The sequence below is a fragment of the Hyperolius riggenbachi genome, chromosome 9 (assembly GCF_040937935.1).
Source record: "Hyperolius riggenbachi isolate aHypRig1 chromosome 9, aHypRig1.pri, whole genome shotgun sequence".
Classification (NCBI taxonomy): domain Eukaryota; kingdom Metazoa; phylum Chordata; class Amphibia; order Anura; family Hyperoliidae; genus Hyperolius; species Hyperolius riggenbachi.
Genome location: NC_090654.1, coordinates 247,873,358 through 247,889,661, shown reverse-complemented (window position 1 = coordinate 247,889,661; position 16,304 = coordinate 247,873,358). Strand labels below are relative to the sequence as shown.

General features: G+C 45.3%; 1 protein-coding gene and 1 long non-coding RNA gene across 3 annotated transcripts in view; one reads left to right on the top strand and one right to left on the bottom strand.

Annotated features, from left to right (window-relative positions):
- JAG2 (jagged canonical Notch ligand 2) overlaps positions 1–16,304 on the bottom strand; it is a 178,118-nt gene that overhangs the window by 104,797 nt on the left and 57,017 nt on the right. The window lies entirely within an intron of this gene.
- Positions 2,720–5,233, top strand: LOC137533086 (uncharacterized). The gene is made up of 3 exons (XR_011024134.1): positions 2,720–2,834; positions 3,736–3,845; positions 5,033–5,233. It is a non-coding gene; the product is annotated as an uncharacterized lncRNA (long non-coding RNA).

Genomic DNA, 16,304 nt, shown 5'->3' with positions numbered 1-16,304 from the left:
GTGATCAGGACACAGGACAAGGAAACATCAGGGAGGGAAATGATGCTAATCCAGATTTACTTACCTGGGGCTTTCCCCAGCCCTGCAAGCTTCTGTGTCCCGGGGGTCCCCTGCGTAGCAGCCGCTGACCTGATGAGATTGACGGCTACTGTGCATGTGCAAGTGCGAAGGTTGACGGCTACTGTGCATGTGCGCTGCTCGCTTCACTCCCCTGTCACCAGGAGCAGGCGCAGAAGTACTACGGAGGGTCCCCAGGTGATCCGCTGGGAGTGCAGCTGTAGTGAAGGACACAAGCTTGCAGTGGCTGGCGGAAACACCAGGTAAGTAAATCTAGATTAGCTTCATTCCCCTGATGTCACCTTTAAGCATTGCTGCTTTAACAAGACATTACCATAAAATCAGTTAAGTGAAAAACTGGATGCCACAGATGACCTTCCGAAAAGGTTAGTTGCTCGGCTGGCATGCTGATCCTCCGGCTGTTACGTTTCAAAGTCACCAACCTGGAACATGTATACAGAATCCTGAAGTCTGAACACCTGATAGGTCTGCACCAAATTATTATTTTTTTTAAAGTATTTATATAGCGCCAACATTATGCATCGCTGTACAGAGTATATAGCCTTGTCACTAACTGTCCCTCAGAGGGGCTCACAGTCTAATCCCTACCATAGTCATATGTCTATATATGTATCATGTAGTGTATGTATGGTAGTGTATGGCCAATTTAGGGGGAAGCCAATTAACTTATCTGTAGGTTTTTGGGATGTGGGAGGAAACCAGAGTGCCGGGAGGAAACCCCCTGCAGTCACGGGGAGAACATACAAACTCCTTGCAGATGTTGATCTGCCTGGGATTCGAACCAGGGACCCAGTGATGCAAGGCGAAAGTGCTAACCACTACGCCACTGTGCTGCCAATGATTGTTTGGCTGTAATACTTGTCCAATTGGCACTCCAGCCAGGAAACCGGCATTTTTAGCACACAGAAAAAAGAAAAATGCACGATTCCACCGGCTAATGAAGTCAATGGCCCACACAGGAATCACATATCCTATGCGCTCAAGCCTTGATTTTAAAAAGACCCAACGACTTTTTTTTTTTTTTCCATGCATTGAATAGCACAGCCCTAAAAACAAAACAAAAAATGCAAATGTTCTAGGAAAAAAATGTAATCAAAAACGCACGCGAAATCCTGCCCCTCCAAGTGTTCTCCCAGTCTCTGGCTTTTCTATTAGAGGGCCTCTTTGAAAAAGGTTATTGGGTCTAAGTTTGGCCACGCAGAAGAGAAAAAAAAAAAAAAAAAAGTATTCATACTTCTGTTAGAAATTGCTTTTTATTATCCCCAAAAATGTATTCCTGAAATTGCTGTACAAGACTCCTCTGTCCTCCATGACATAAAAAAATAAAACCAGGACAGACGGCTGCACTGAACACCTTCTCCTGAGCTTTTTCTCTTGTCTAAAAGCAGTTTACGACTCTTTTCTGCTTTACAGAGATAGAAAAATTCCATGGATACAATTGGTTTTATTGAATCAAAAGAACCTTCAAATGACTGCAACTCAAAATGGGCAAAGACATGCAGATAATTTCAGCTTGCATGAAAATCTCATGTCAACAGTATGCAGCTTATAATGGGCCAATGCAAACCAACTGTCTCGCTTCCAAGCTGCATACAGTTTAGGTCTGGAACCCACTAGAGTGATTTTTTGAGTGTTTTGGGAGGTTTTCAAAAACTGTAGCGATTTCCCTAAACGCTCAGCTAATGTTAATGGATGAGCCAAAATCCACTGGAGCGATTGCGATTACCAAAAGCGCAAACACAGGTCACGCAGCATTTTTGAACGTTAGCGGTTTTGCAATGTAAAGTATATAAATGCTGGCGTAATCGCTCGTCAAGTCCTACACAGAGCGATTTTGCTAGAGTTTTCAAATTACTGCACACTATATAAAAAAAAAAAAAAAAAAAAAAAGAAATTGAAAGGCCCAATCAGAATTAAATCGCTAATTGCAAATCGCTACACAATCTCTGGCAAAAAGCTTACACTTTTTAAAATCTCTACCAAAATCACCAGAAAACACTCATGAAATCGCTTACAAAACGCTCAAAAACACTAGCGATTGCAGCTTGCGATTTGTAGTGGGTTCCAGGCCTTACATGAAAATGGCACCGCTTTTTAGATGACAGCAAGTGCCGAGGTCGCAGCCAGAGCCTAGCACCCGTTTTTAAACAGGCCTTAGGCCTGGAACCCACTGAAATCAGCAAACGCGAAATGCAACCGCTAGCGTTTTGTCTGAGCGGTTTGCAAGCAGATTCATGCGCGTGCTTGGTCGCTTTTTGCAACAGTGTATTTTTTTGCTGCACGTCCTGCGTTTGCGTTTCTGGGAAACGCAAACGCTCCTGTGGAAGTTGCCCCATCTATTAACATTAGCCCAGCGTTTTGGCAAAGTGCTAGCGTATCGCAGCGCTGCCAAAACGTTGCCAAAAGCGCTCCTGTGGGTTCCAGCCCTTAGGCCTAGTTGCTTATAAAACAATTTCTAAATAACTGCTCACAAATGTATGGCAAATACAATGGATACACAAGAAACAAACGTTGTCATAGCAACCATAGTTGTCATTTTCAAGTTCGGTTGGAAAGCAAACATTTGCATTTTTTTTTCTTCATCAATATTTGGTTGGTTTTCTCTCCACACCAGCTTTATCTAAACAACGCAAACCTCATGACAAAAGAAGATAAAAAAGCAATCCACTGCCACCAGAGCAATCAAGCTTCAGCCATATAAAAATTACTAACTCAGCAGGCTCATGGCATTTGCTGTTTTAGTCCTGAACACAACAGTACGTACACAGTTAAGAAAATAAAAAACGACTTTAGTAGCAATTCCCCATTGCATTATTAGGCTACTTTGCCACTGGGAAGTTCCATTCCTGTTCCTGTAAATACAGGGAGACAATGGAGGAGAAAACTAGCATTGCGCATTAGGTGCGCGTGTTGCATACAGTCACTGCTAATATATGCGTTATGCCGCAACATATTGAGTTTTGGCTGATGTTTCTGTGAGGTAATAGAGTATTGCTTAGCTTTCCGTACAGGAACCCCCCCCCCCCCCCCCCCCCCGGTTTTACACCAATTTGGGGAAATGCCTTGCAGTATAAAGTGGGGAGACTTTTGGACTTTATCCATTATGTGTGTGGACTGCCTACCACTAACACCTCTGCTTTGTCAGAGTTCAGCCTCAACCAGCTGGTGTCCGTCACATCCATTTTGTATTTCCACTAAACAGGCATTGATGGATGCTGATGGGTCTTGTGTGCCAGGCTTGAAGGACAGATACAGTTGTATGTTGTCTGCATACCGATGATATCCTAGGCCATAGTTCTAGACTGTTTTGGCCACTGGGAGCATGCAGACTACAAAGAGTAATGGTGATGGCACAGAACCCTGTGGGACTCCATAAGCAAGAGGCACTGGATTACAGTAGTGGGTGCCCAGACACACTTGCTGTGTCTTGTCAGATAGAAAGGACTGAAACCGGCTGAAAACAGCACCCATTAGGCCGCAGTAATTGTTCAATCGCTGGATAATTATTTCATGATCCAAAAGCTGCAGAGAAGTCAAGAAGCATCAGAATTGAGCCCTCATTTGTAATACATTTTAAACAGTATTACGCTATGGGGAGCCTTTTTGAGGTTCTTGGGACAAGGTCTTTTTTATTGAAGTTCTCGCATACATTTGCAGATAATATTACCCGGCACACGAAGCCTGCTTGGACTCCAAACCTACCACGTACCCTTGTTGATGTCCCCCGCTGGCCATGATAGACGTCCGAGGAGTGGAACAATGAACATGTGAGATATGCTTGCAAATCTTATGCGTGCTTTTCTTCTGCAATTTGCAAACTGAATTAAAAGTATAGCACCATAGAGGCACTTTCTTCTCTCTCCTTTTTTCTGATACATTATTCAGTACTGCTCCTCTCACTTCACTAGTTAGAAGCCATTCCTCTCCTCCCCATTAAGTGCAAGTCACTCAGATGTACCCCAGCAACATGCGTGTCCGTACAGTGTTTGCTCCGCATAGGATCAGACTCAAATCTGCGTCATCACTAACGGGCAACAATCCGTGCTTGTACGCATCCTAAATAGATGAGCTGACAACATAACTAGAACCATTAGACAAATAGATGTTTGCCATTTTGTTTGTTTTCCAGCAAGCATCTTGCTTTTGGATGGGCTATGCGTAATTTTCTCACTGATCATTAAATCCCCCTGCGCAGGACCGGGCATGTACAGACATGCATGCTCAGCTGGGTGCTCATCAGTGCATCAATTGCTGGTCAGGTAGAAAAAGATGGAAACCAATTATCTACAAGGTGTCACCAGGCTTAAGATAAAGCGATCGCTATAAGAAAGCTAAAGTACAAAAAGATCAAGCCCTAATTGGTACATATTTGAGAAGGGCTGGTCCTAAACAACCAACCATTCACAATCATTTTTCAGATGTTAAAACAGGATTGTCAGCCACAAAATAAAATTCTATTTAACCACTGCTCTGCGTTTATTATGCAGTCTACAACCTGGCCCTGCATTGTAAGCATTCCAATTTAATCATAAATGTTTCTGCTGTAATGAATCTTATCTCAGGCAGCCTGGCTCTAGTCTGGTACATTGCTGAGGAGAGGGAAACTTGTTAACTCCCCTCTGACATCCCTGCTCTTCAAGGATTGGCTGAGGGCAGTTAAGGGTGACATGGCAGAGAAGGAAAATCCACCTCAACCTTCTGCAGAAATTGCTGAAATACGATCTAGGCTGTTCTCACGTGTTTACAAAGCAAGCTAGGTATGACAGTGCAGTTTCTAGGAAGGGGGGGGGGGGGGGGGGGAGGGAAGCTTCAGTCAGAGGCAGTAAAGATGCCTGAAACAGTTTTCTCTTCGATTACTATATAAAATTCACTGAATTCAAAATGTGGTCAGCACAATAACATATGTTAAGTAGAACAAGTATTTATTTACTTATATGTGTATTTTTTTTTCCAGGGATTGTATGGCTGTCCCTGCTGCTTTAACCGACTCCTCCTCCTCGCCCCCTAATTCACCTAAATGTGTCGCTTAAGGATACGATTTTAATGAATAATACGTTTTCCATCAGTTGATTCGGATTGTATTGCATGAAAACAGGAAAGCGGATTGACCCAATCGATCACAAATCTTTGCTTTATCAATTGTTTCAGATTGTTCTGTTTGGCTGATTTTTTTCATAGATTACAACTGGTAGAGATATGATCAAAAGCTGGATTCTTTGAAGGTGAGGATTGATTAGATATGATCTTTTCTTCAATCTAAACAATTTATAAAAACGTGATTGTTCACTAAAAATTGTACCCTTAATGGTACCAATCCCCAAAGCCCTCCTCAAAGATATCTTCAGGCTCTAGTGACCCCACTATGTCGTCTGCCAGCCTTGCAAGCTGAAGCCACTCAGACACCCTCCCTCCTTACCTCCTACCCAAACACTCAGACACTCCATTTAAAAGACACCCAGTGTGCCAACTCATGCTTTCCAAGACTCTTGTGCTGCTCCCAAAACACAAAACCTTCTCTCACCCCGGAATTAGAGAGAGCAGGAGCAGAGCAACGCACCCTGGTTGCTTAGGGCATCGGCTCCACTTTTGCTCCAGTTTTCTTAGCAACCACCTTGAAAAACCTGTCCATCCAATCTCTGAATTACCAGCTGAGATACAAAACAGACTTCTGCAATGTGTAACTATTCTCTGTAACAACAAACCTCCTTTAGCAATCCATCTCTATAGACTGATCACCTAATGACAAGCCATGTAACACCTGTGACTGTTCTAGGGCTGTGCACGTATTTTGTATTGTACTGCAATAATATCCTTTTGCTTACATCTGCCATTGGAGCGGGAGTGGTTTCTCCACCTGAGGTATACACATCCCCAGCATGGCAATTGGCGTAGCTTATCCCTTCCTGAGTATTGAGTCAACACTTCAAACTAGACACAAAAAAAACTATAGAGTAGGAAAATAGGTGTGAAATTTTGCTTCCGGCTTTGTGTGGAGTGTTTGAACTCTATGACCCAGATGAGACTTCTCGAAAGTCCTTTACATCAGGCCATTAGGGCCCATTTCCATTATCGCGAATTCGCATGCGTTTTTCGCATGCAAATTCGCATAGCAATACAAGTGAATGGGACGGTTTCCACTTGTCAGGATTCATTTGCCTTTTTCTGTGCAGAAAAAAATTCGGATGGCAGAGCCATCAGAATTCGCATACCGCATACTGCTATGCGAATCGCATACAATGTATTTAATAGGAAATTCGCATGCGGTTTGGGTATGCAAATTTTCATGCGAATCTTCATGCGAATTCGCATAGAAACAATGGAAAATCACACCAGCACTACCATGGTTAAATTCGCATACATAGTCATCCATGCGAATTCGCATGCGACTTCGATTGAAAATTCGCATACACCCGCATGCGAAATTCGCATCCGCATGCGAATTTTTACCGCGGCGATTCGCACCGCACAAGTGGAAATGCAGCCTTAAAGGGAACCTGAAGTGAAGAAACTCACTTCAGTTTCGATACCTACCCAACTAAAGGGAGGGCTCTATATCCAGAGCCCTCCCGGTCTGTCCCACTGATCCTGGGAATTCCCCAGGTAAAGCTATTCAACGTGTTCTTTGGCACTTCTTGGGCAGGCTTCAGAACGACAGCGTTTCCCCCGAAAAGAATGTCTCAATTTTTGCTCCAAAGTTGTGCTGGGGCTTATTTTCAGGGCATGTCTTATACACAAGTTCCTGTGTAGTGTGTCCGCCTGCCTTCCACACTGTGCCACCTCTCCCTCCGCTGGATCCACCTCTTGTGTGCCCGCATGCCCTTGTACCTTTAGTGCCCCCCTCTGTCCCAGTGTCCTCCCCTGTCGTCCTGTGACATGTGTCCCTCTATGTCCTCCACTGTCCCCAATGCCCTCCTGTATCCTCTTACCCCCAGCTTCATGCTGTGCTGTACCCCATGTCCCCCTGCACCCTCTTTCCCCCAGCTCCATGCAGCGGTGTCCCAAAGCTTCAGCCTAGAGGGAAGTAGTATGGCAACTTGTGTATCTACCTGAGCCAATGGTCTTGCAGATGTGACCATGGCTCCATTATTGGCCAAATCACTGCGCTCGCTGAGTAGCAGCGAGTTCAGCGACTTGCCCAATGACAGAGCCATGGTCCTGCCCGCGAGACCATCGGCTCCATTAGAAACACTTGCCTCTTACTGCTGCTAGGGCTTACGTTTGGGGTAGGGCTTATATTTCGAGAGTTTTCGCAAATCCTGCTTGGGGCTTACTTTCAGGGTAGGTCTTAATTCCAGGAAAACCGGGCACTTGTGTGCCCAAGCAGTGCAAAAGTTAAGTGCATCAATATCATGCACAGGCAAGTCCAGGCTTGCGATGCGCAGTACGGATACGCTCATCTTTGGAACTACTTAGGGGACACAAGCTGAAGGCTGCTTGAAGAGTGCCATAGACATACCAGGACGAATAACTAACCAGACACAGCAGAGGAACATCAAGATGGAGAAAGGACTGGGAAGGCTCAATGGTCTCCAGAGCCCTCCCTCTACTTAGGCAAGTATCAAACCTCAAGTGAGTTTTTTTTAGTTCAAGTTTGCTATAACAGACTCCATAATTTCCAGCAATAAAATTACAGTAGCTGCAGACTGAGGTTGAAAAAAGTATTTAATATCGGGCAGCATATTGGTATAGGGGATAGCACTCGCTTCGAAGGGCAGGGGTCCTGGATTCATTTCTGAGCGAGGTCACTACCTGCATGGAGTTTGCATGTTCCTCCTGTGTTCGCACGAGTTTCTGTCAGGCACACCGTTTCCTTCATCATAAAAACATACCGATAAGTATATTGGTTCGCCCCTAAAATTGGCCTTAGTCTATTTTAAGGACATAAAATAACTATGGAAGGTATTTGTGAGCTCCTGTGAGGACAGTCAGTGACACGACTATAGACTGTGTGAAATGCTGCAGGAGAAGAAGTCAGCACTATATGAACAGCAGACATGACATTCTTTATAAACAATTTTGGACTATTGGAATGAACCCGCAACACTGATAGAAAAGCCGGTTACCTGCAAAATGGTGCAATAAATATGAAAGGAAAAGTCGGGACTGCTGAGCGGGCTGATTTATTGTGCAATAGGACCAGCACATAGCATGGATGCGATAGTTCAGCAACAATTGTGGAGGTTGTGCACATACCAAGCCATAAAAAGATGGGTGGCGACAGTGGGTGCAGGGCACTAGAGCCCGACAGCCGTTTTGCGTGGTTGGCACTTCTACGGAGGCAGTACCAGTACCAAGATTACTTTCAAAACTGTTGGTTGTCTGTGTGTGAGGCCTGGAACCCACTACAAAAACGGCATGAGCGTTTTGTAAGCAATTTCATGAGCGTTTTAGTAACAATTTTAAAAAGTGTTAGGTTTTTGCCAGCAATTGTGAAGCGATTAGCGATTTTTAATTCTGATTGGTCCTTTCAATTCATTTTTTTTTTCTTTTTTACCCAGTGGGCAGTAACTTCAAAACGCTAGCAATATCAATCTGTGTAGGTTTAGGTGTGCGATTAGGCTGGTGTTTATATACTTCACATTACAGAAACACTAAAAATTCTGCATGCCCTGCGTTGTGATTTGGTAATTGCAATCGCGCCAGTGGAATTTAGCCCAACCATTAACATAAGCCGAGCATTTAGGGAAATCGGTAGTGGTTTGAATCGCTCCCTAAACGCGCAAAAAAAAAAATCGTTCTAGCGGGTTCCAGGCTTTAGGGAGGTTTGAGAGCTGTCTGAAAGAGGCCAGCAGATGGGAGGCTTTAAGTTCTAAAAGCACGCAGTTCAGCCTCACATGTAAAATAAAACTATTAAAAATCAAAAAAAGTGGCCTTATTGTTGAACCACAAGCTCAAAAACTTTAGATAAATACTTTTAGATCACACCTCTAAACACGACTAAGAAAACCTGGCTTAACCTCCTGAGCGGTCTGGACGAGCTCAGCTCGTCCATCACCGCCGGAGGCTGCCGCTCAGGCCCTGCTGGGCCGATTTTTATCAAATAAAGTGCAGCACACGCAGCCGGCACTTTGCCAGCCACGTGTGCTGCCTGATCGCCGCCGCTCTGCGGCGATTCGCCGCGAGCAGCGGCGAAAGAGGGCCCCCCTAGCCGCCTGAGCCCTGCGCAGCCGGAACAAAAAGTTCCGGCCAGCGCTAAGGGCTGGATCGGAGGCGGCTGACGTCAGGACGTCGGCTGACGTCGATGACGTCACTCCGCTCGTCGCTATGGCGACGATATAAGCAAAACAAGGAAGGCCGCTCATTGCGGCCTTCCTTGTTTATTCTGGGCGCCGGAGGCGATCGGAAGATCGCCTCCGGAGCGCCCTCTAGTGGGCTTTCATGCAGCCAACTTTCAGTTGGCTGCATGAAATAGTTTTTTTTTTATTTAAAAAAAACCCTCCCGCAGCCACCCTGGCGATTTAATCAGAACGCCAGGGTGGTTAAAGCTCAACACACCATACAATCTTGGTTGTACAGATTTACCAAATCTATGTAGTATAAGGGCCAACAGATTGAAACTACCTTGAATGATTGATTGGATAAGCTCTTATACTACATGAAAGTGGTAAGATTGAACAACCAAGATTGTATGGTGTGTGTTGAGCCTTAGGGCTTAGGGAGGGGGTTCAGATAACCTACAAGGTGGAAATAGGTGGTTATTAGAACGTCCCCCTTGCCATGGAAATGGGAGGTAGATAAAGCAGAGGCAGCTGTAGAGTTTCCTCACAGACACACGCTGCATTCCCGCTGGGGATAGCAAAGATTAATAATTGAAAAACCTGTACAGACATAACAGAACACATGTAATGTATACTATTTAGGCTGATTATGTCACTGCCATAAAATATCAAACTCCCCGGAAAGGTGCGGCTGAGTCTTTTTATATACTCCAGTATGAAAGTTTCTAATAGAACTATTCAGTTTCCAAATGTAACCTATTTATCTGCGCTCCTGAAGCTGGAGGGGGGGGGGGGGGGTGAAATATAGTATGTACTTACATCAGGTCAGCTTTGAAACCAGATACTCAAAAAAAAAAAAAAAAAAAAAAAAAAAAAAAAAAAGTACTTGGTAGGCAGCCTTTCTTAAAAAGAAATGCCACATTTATCACAGATCTGCCATACTTCTAGATGAGTGCTTTAAGGGTCCGTTTCCACTAGCCGCCACACATCCTACGAGACACACGGTGGCACTTCCTGTTGTGCGAGTACACAGCCGAATCCCGGAAGCCAGGCCATGCGCATCTATGGGATTCACTGCAACTCGCACAGAAAAATGCTGCAATGTCAGCCGAATCGATATGGCAAGCGATTCGGACAGCGGCAGTATTATCCCCTATGGCAGAGTTTTCCTGCGGGATTTGCCTGCAGGGAAACTGCTGATTCAGCCCGATTTCTGCACTAGTGGAAACAGGCCTTCACTGCTTCCAGACCGCCTTGCGATTCTGTACCTCTGCCCATCTGATCTTGTTGCCGACTTTTGCTTGAACTTCACTCTGATTTTGCTTGTCGATTCTGTACCTTATCTGCCCGTCTGTTGCCTACCTGATCTGTCTGACTATTCTCTCTCACCAGTGGGCCCTCCCCACAAATGGCGTCTTACACGCCATTTGCTTACTATATCTGTATTATTGGTGATTCTGCAAATCTCCACATAAATCTGTTATCCTGCTGACACTATTGTTACATTAGCCCTCTTTTTGGGTACCAGAAGTCTGTGGTCCTTAAGGGGCCCGAGACTGCTGCTTTGCAAGTGGTTAAAGGGCCACAATCTTGAATATTGCAAAATTATAAATACATGTAAAAACACAATGTAGTAGTACTTTTCTTCCAGAGTAAAATGAGCCACCAATTACTATTCTGCTATGTTGCTGTCATTTACAGTTGGTAGTTTAGGACTAGCCCATCTACTTAAGGGTGTTCTCTGCGTTTTATTTATTTTCAAAAGGACTCCATGAATGGCAGTGGCTTCGTTCAACTGTCAAAAATAAACAAAAATAAATAAATAAAAATAAAGTGTGCGAGCGAGCGGGGAGGCTGGCCAACATCTTTGTATAAATCAGTTTCAGGAAATGGTGCCATGCTGAGAACCCCCCCCCCCCCCATGAAGAGATGGACTAGTCCAAAACCTGTCGGCTCTGTTAGATTTCTACAAATCGAAAAAGTGACAGCAACATAGGTGAACATTTATTTATGGCTCATTTTATTCTGGAAGAAAAATACTTCTTTATTTGTATGTGTTAACATGCATTTTAAATGTTACAATTTTTTGCAATAGTGGTCCTTTATTTAATCAATTTGGAGACAGATGTGAACTTTTCAGATCAGTCTGGGAAGCTGAAATTGCAATTAAAATTCTTTGCAACTATAGTGACAATATTGTATGGGGAGTACATATTGCTTACAAACAACCATCTTCCTACAGGGCAACGCAGAGTGGGAGCCATTGTTACCAGTTTTCAACCTTCAGAAGTCCACCTACCAGCATCAAATTGACAATTCCAGCCAGAGCTGGGACAAGGTCCTCCAGCACCCAAGGCTGAGACACCAAAGTGCGCCCCTCCATCCCTGCCACCCCAGCCGTCACACACTGATTGCTATTAGACTAAGAGGGCCACAGGGCCCACAACCTCCCCAACACCTTAATATCTAGTTATCTGGCTTGCAGTCACTGCTGTGTATCCCCTTTTCTTATTTCTTTCTGCTTCAAACACAATTAGGAATGACAGCTGAATGAATTCTGCGCCCCCTCCTACACTGCGCCCTGAGGCTGGAGCCTCTCCAGCCTATGCCTCGGCCCGGCCCTGATTCCAGCTAACAGCAAAGTAGAAAACTGTCAGGCAGGTGGTCTGATTTAAAAGTTCTACTAACCCAGGAAGGGGATTTAATCTACCAATTTAAAGCTACTTAGCGGCTAGTTAAAGTACGCCTGAAGACCGAGGGATATGGTGGTTGCCATATTCATTTCCTTTTAAATACCAGTTGCCTGGCTGTGGTATACGAATATACCACTCAATATCCCAGACTAGAATCTGATATTAGCAAGGTAAGGGTAACACATTTGAACCATGCAATAGACAATGGTTAGTTATTCCAGTCCAGGTTTCCTGATCCCACTGGGGATACCAGTACATCTTGCCCAGTTGGTTAAAGGACACTTCAAGTGAGAGACATGGAGGCTGACATTTACTTTCTTTTAAACAGGGCTGTGGAGTCGGAGTTAGAGCAATTTTGGGGAGTCAGAGGTGGAGTCTGATTTCACAAACTGAGGAGTCTGAGTCGGATGATTTTGTACAAAATCCACAGCCCTGGTAAGTATTAGACTAAGGAGTCGGAGCCATTTTGGGTACCCGGAGTTGGCGTTTTCATAAACTGAGGCAGAAGAGTCGGAAGATTTTTGTACTGACTCCACAGCCCTGCTTTTAAACCCAGCACACTGCCTGGCTGTCCTGCTGATCATCTGCCTCTAGTACTTTTGTCCATAGACATTTCTGACAATGCGAAATCCGACAAGATAAGTTGCATTCTTGTTTCTGCTGTGATTCAAACACTACTGCAGCCAAATAGTTCAGCAGGGCTATTGTTTAAAAGGAAATATGGCATGCTCCATATACTTCTCACTTCAAGTTTAAAGTGAACAACCAAAAAAAAGTGATCAGGACACAGGACAGTTGGAACGGTGTCTCATGCTCCCAGTTACCTCCTTCCAACCATAAAGATGGCTGCCCCCATGAAATCACAACCGCTTAGCTAATGAAAGTGAATGAGATGGTGCACACCAGAGCGGTTTGTTTTTTTCCCCAAACACAAACTCCTGTCCCGCGGCATTTTTACAGATTTCTGAGGCAATTCAGTCACCATGTTAAGAATAGAAAAGTGGAAAACCGCTCTGAAAAGCGCTAGATCAGAGCGGCTTTCCAAGCATTTTTGTTACAGAAGCGGTTCAGTTACAGCTTTACTGAAGAAAAAAAAAAAAAAAAAAAAAAAAAAAAAGCTACCCCATAACGCTCCAAAAACCGCTAGGCATGTTTAGAAAATCTCTCTAAACATACCTAGGATCACTCTGAAAGACCTCTTCAGTGTGCACTGGCCCCATCTTGAGTCGTCGGTGTGCTGCTGATCTGCACCATCCAATCTGCACAGACTGAACTGTTATTTCACAATGAAAAAAAAAAAAAAAAGAACCCAGGAGAAGCATCAGATCAGCTGTGCAGATGCGTCCCATTGGCTGAGCAGCCTCAAGTTCTCAGAATACCAGGGCTGGTTGGACTGAAGCACAAATCTCCTGGCAGGTGACAGAGTTCACATGTGCTACATTTCAGCCACGTCTCTGGATGTACTCTTAAAAAAAAAACCCAGGTCTTCTATGACCACAGACCTCACCACCACTGAGAATTTGTTCTGGTTGCCATCCAGTAGCCCAGGGAGATAAACCTACAGCGATACCCTGTAAGGTGACAGGCAGGGCTTCTATGGGCTTGCAGAGGTACGGCATCGGTGTGTGCGCACCGGAGAATAAAAGGCACGGCACAACAGAGCTTCGGCTCAAGGTTAAATTGTCATTCGTACTGGTATGTGTTTCCTCGCTCTGGTTTCTAACAGCTTGCAGTCTCCAGAGTAGCTGGATCCCACCAGTATCAGATGACATTGCTTATTCCTGGCAACCTTTAGAAGAAGAAAAAAACCATGCTTTCATGTCATACATTCACAAGCCCCTTTGATTGCTCGGCTTCAAAAACCTCCTGAAATAAAGATTTACACATCCCCAAATAAGAGAAAATTAACAGGGACTTATTTGGGGGTCAGGCTGAGCCTATTAGAGTGGAGTTAATGGATAATGAGCAATTAATGAGGTGATCTCGGAGTTCTGTAAACAGTCACGGAGGGGACGGTGGGTTACAAGTGGGGTCCGCGACCTGCCTGTGTGTTTTCATCGCTCGCGGTCCCCCTGGTGTGGTCTGCCATATGGCACGACTAATTAACACAAGAGACCAGCGCAAGTTTAGTGTTCAAGTTACAGAAAAGCCTCCGTACAGATTTAAAGAGTAACTGTTGGGCATATAATCAAAAAATCAATTTATTTTTATCTGGCAAGCAAGTAATAAGGATGCTAACCAGGCAATCCAAAAGTTAAAATCACTATTACTTTTCTTGTTGATAAATGATCATTCCCCAGTTTACCTGACTCTATTTGGTACACACAAAATTTGGTCCACAAAAAGGAAGTTGCAGGGCATGCTGGGTTGTCCATTTTTGCTTCCGTACTTTCCCTCAGACTTAAAGAGAGTCTGAAGCGAGAATAAATCTCGCTTCAGACCTCATAAATAGCAGGGGCACGTGTGCCCCTGCTAAAACGCCGCTATAGCGCGGCTTAACGGGGGTCCCTTCACCCCTAAATCCCCCTCGGTGCAGCGGGGGAGCGCTTCCTGGTTGGGGCAGGGCTAACCGCCGCAGCCCTGCCCCACGCGCGTCTGTCAGCGCGTATCTCCGCCTCTCCCCCGCCCCTCTCAGTCTTCCTTCACTGAGAGGGGCGGGGGAGAGGCGGCGATGCGCCGCTGACAGACGCGACTGGAGGCAGGGCTGCAGCCGTTAGCCCTGCCTCCAGGAAGCAATAAATCTGCGACCTTTCTACGACACTCTTTTGCGGGGGGTGGGTTGGGGGTGAAGGGACCCCCGTTTAGCCGCGGGATAGCGGCGTTTTAGCAGGGGCACACGTGCCCCTGCTATTTATGAGCTCTGAAGCGAGATTTATTCTCGCTTCAGAGTCTCTTTAACTAATGCACCCTGATTGGCTGAAGCCTCATTCCCTCCTGTTTTCTCCTCCCACACCTCTGTTCCTCTCTGATTGGCCAATATGTCTCATGCTAAGACAATGCACGTTCTATAGTGAAGGGCGGGCAAATCAGGCAGAGGAGACTAAGGGAGGAAATTACATCAGGATTGGCTTCAAAATAGCCATACCTAAACTGGGAAATGCTAAGGAGTCTCATTTTTACTGTAGAAAAATCACTAAAATCAAAACGTGGAAAGCGCAATACATATGTTATGCAAGTAGAGCAAGTATTTACCTACTTATATACGGGTTTGGTTTTTTTCTGAGATAGTATGGCTGACAGCTCATCTTTAACCTCTTGCCGACCGCGTCACGCCAGTAGGCGTGGCCGCGGCGGCAGCCCCAGGACCGCCTAACGCCAATTGGCGTAAAGTCCTGGGGCTCTGTTTTGCAGGAGATCGCGCGCAGGCTGCGCGCGCATCTCCTGCTTGGGGGGGCGGAGCTCCGCCCCGCCTTCAGTCTCCGAGCGGCTATTGCCGCTCGGGAGACTGTTAGACGGCGTGATCGCCGTCTATTTACTCTGTGCATCGCTGCGATCAGCAGCAGCGCTGCACTGGGGACAGCCGTGTGACACGGCTGTCCCCCTGGGGGACAAGAGAGCGATCGGCTCTCATAGGCAGAAGCCTATGACAGCCGATCGCCGTAATTGGCCGGCTGTGGGGAGGGAGGGAGCGAGGGAGGGAAGGGGTTTAAAGGAGCAGTGTTTTTTAAAAAAAAAACACAAACATAAATATTGATAAAAAAAAAAATAAACATGGGGGGAGCGATCAGACCCCACCAACAGAGAGCTCTGTTGGTGGGGAGAAAAGGGGGGGGGGGGGGGAAATCACTCGTGTGCTATGTTGTGCGGCCCTGCAGCTTGGCCTTAAAGCTGCAGTGGCCTTTTAAACTAAAAATTGCCTGGTCACTAGGGGGGGTTTAGCCCTGCAGTCCTCAAGAGGTTAAGCATTTGTTAGACCAGAATCAAATCACACATTACAAAATGTAATGGTTTTCAGTAGATCCTATAATTATCTGAAAACTGCTGCACACATTTCATGTGTTATGGTCTCTGACCATCAGTCTTGCTTCAGTAACTTAAAGGGAACCTAAAGCAAGTATTGCATATTTATTTCATTTTAAGCAATACCAGTTGCCTGACAGGTCTGCTGATCTCTGGCTGCAGTCATGTCTGAATCACACCTGAAACAAGCAAGCAGCTAATCCAGTCAGTCTTCAGTCTTCAGTCAGAGCACCTGATCTGCATGCTTGTTCAGGGTCTATGGCTAGACATATTAAAGGCAGAGGATCGGCAGGATAGCCAGGCAATGTGCATTGTTTAAAAGGAAAAATATGGCAGCCTCTTTATCCTTCTTGCT